This window comes from Myotis davidii, unplaced genomic scaffold (genome assembly GCF_000327345.1).
Source record: "Myotis davidii unplaced genomic scaffold, ASM32734v1 scaffold1598, whole genome shotgun sequence".
In the NCBI taxonomy this organism is placed as follows: domain Eukaryota; kingdom Metazoa; phylum Chordata; class Mammalia; order Chiroptera; family Vespertilionidae; genus Myotis; species Myotis davidii.
Window position 1 is genome coordinate 220,614 of NW_006289565.1, and position 2,178 is coordinate 222,791.

The 2,178-nt window shown below is 49.1% G+C and overlaps 1 pseudogene; it reads right to left on the bottom strand.

Moving 5' to 3' along the window:
- Positions 1-336: 336 nt before the first annotated feature.
- Positions 337-1,953, bottom strand: LOC102758183 (annotated as a pseudogene).
- Between the last annotated feature and the right edge of the window lie 225 nt (positions 1,954-2,178).

Consider the following 2,178-nt stretch of genomic DNA (forward strand, 5'->3'; position numbering starts at 1 on the left):
TCCATGAAGTTTAACATTAACATTAGTGAATTCATGTATTCATGTGTTTTTATTGTAAACGATTGAATTATTCACATTATCATAGATCCTGAACTCATAAGTGTGAACCATGCACAGGCTGGTAGCAAGCCAGGAAACCACTCTGCAAGCAAACAGATACTCTGCATAAGGAGAAAAGTCATAGCGCAACATTTAATGTCCAACCTGAGTCACCTCAGAATGTTACATATTTGTATTCTTAATTCATATAGTATCAGGAACTCAACTGCTTGGCTGGTGATGGGGTTGACCTGGTTGCGAGAGGATTATTCCTGAAATAATTAAGGAAAGGGAGGCTCAATCTTTCTTCTTGGTTGCTTGCTCCTCCCCAGCAACTTCTTTCTTCTTGTCCTCAACTTCTTGGGCATCTTCTCCTTCACCTTCACTTCCTTCTTCCTCCTTTGTGTCCTCTAATTCTTCCTTGGCACCTTCTTCCTCTTTCTCTCCTTCCTCGTCCTTAGGCTCTTTCTTCTCCTTCTCTTCCTCTTCAGCTTCTCCTTCAGAGGGGGGTTCATCCTTAGCTTCCTTGGCTTTTGCAGCCTCAATGGTCTCCTCCACCTCAATCTGCTCGTCCTGGACATGGCTTGTGCGTTAAGAAGGGAAGGAACGAGCAGACATCAAGTAGGAACTGGTCTGTAAACCACTGAAGGCAGATTGGCCAAAGACTTGGGAATAATGGGAGTAACCGCTGGCTATGCTTCCCACACTGGTGAAATTGAGCCAGGTCTCCTCACCTTCTAAGAATTTCCTATAAGCTGAAATGTCAATGTCCAAAGCCATCTTCACATTGAGGAGGTCCTGGTATTCTTTTAAATATCATGCCATTTCACTCTTTATAGTTCTCAACTCATTTTCTAATTTGTTGATTGTGTCCTGCATAGCACTAATGTCGGTGTTCTGCTTATCTTCCAGCTCTTGTAGCTGCTTTTCCAGCACTTTGTTCATGCCCCAGCATGCTTCCATCTCCAGGGTCTTGGCCTTGAGCAGGCAGCAGCTCTCAGAACCTCATACTTGGCAGCGTGCTTCAGTGTTCTTGGTAGCGCTCTCGGTCAGCATGGTAAAGTGGCTCTTGAACCATTCTTTGGCATTCTGCATGTTCTTGGCAGCCAGCTTCTAATACTGGGCGCGAATGTCCTTGAGTGTGGTGGAGAGGTTGGGCTTGGAGAACACGTCCATCTCCACAGAGATCTGAGCATACTGGATCTGTGCCTGCAGCTCAGCAATCTCCTCTTCATGCATCTTCTTCAGCAAGGTGATTTCGTCCATCAGGCTGCTGATGCGCTCTTTGAGCTCAGCATCAGTGAGAGATGCCTTGTCTTCACCTTTACAAGCCTGCAGCAGCTGGCCCTCAGCGTCCTGGTGATTCAGCACCTCTTCCTTATAACATGTATGCAGGTTGCTACCAGCCCCTCTCAAGCCCCAGTGCCTCCTAACGGGGTTCCAAGGCTGAGCCCCCAGTTCCTCTGCCTTCTCCTTGCCAAGGACCAGGGCACAGTGAGGTGGGGTGCAGGCATCCCATTTTTATTAAAATGTTCAACCCACACCTGCTCCACCAGTGTCTGCAGGTGGCACGGGGGCAGACAGTAATCCTGGGGGCAGACAGTGATCCCGGAGGTGCTCACCACCCCTGCCAGAGCTCAGCCATGATGGTCAGGGTGAGACAGTCCCGCCAGGCCTTGTGGCTGCAACTTGGACCTGCTTCCTTAACCAGGGACCTGGAACAGGGCTGTAGACAGTGGCACTTCCTCCCCGGCCCACAGTGGAGCAGGTCCCTGCAGTTTCAGAATCAAACTCCGAGGGCCTCCCTGGACAGCAGCAGCCCTGAACCCCCTGGGTCTTCCTTGATCCTGCCAAGGCTTGCTTTTCACACTTGCTTCTCACACTTGCTGAAAATCTTCTTGGTCCACTTGCCATAATAATCAGTTCAGGCTAAAAGGACTGGAGACTCCAGCAGGCCTGAGGGGACTGGGCTCCGCCATCTTATGGCTATGGGCTCCGCCATCTTTGTGATGGAGTGATGGTTAATTTGCATATAACCCTTTTATTAGATAGGATATAAAAACCCAGGGTCTATAACAGTGGTGGGCAAACTTTTTGACTCAAAGGCCACAATGGGTTCTTAAACTGGACCGGAGGGCC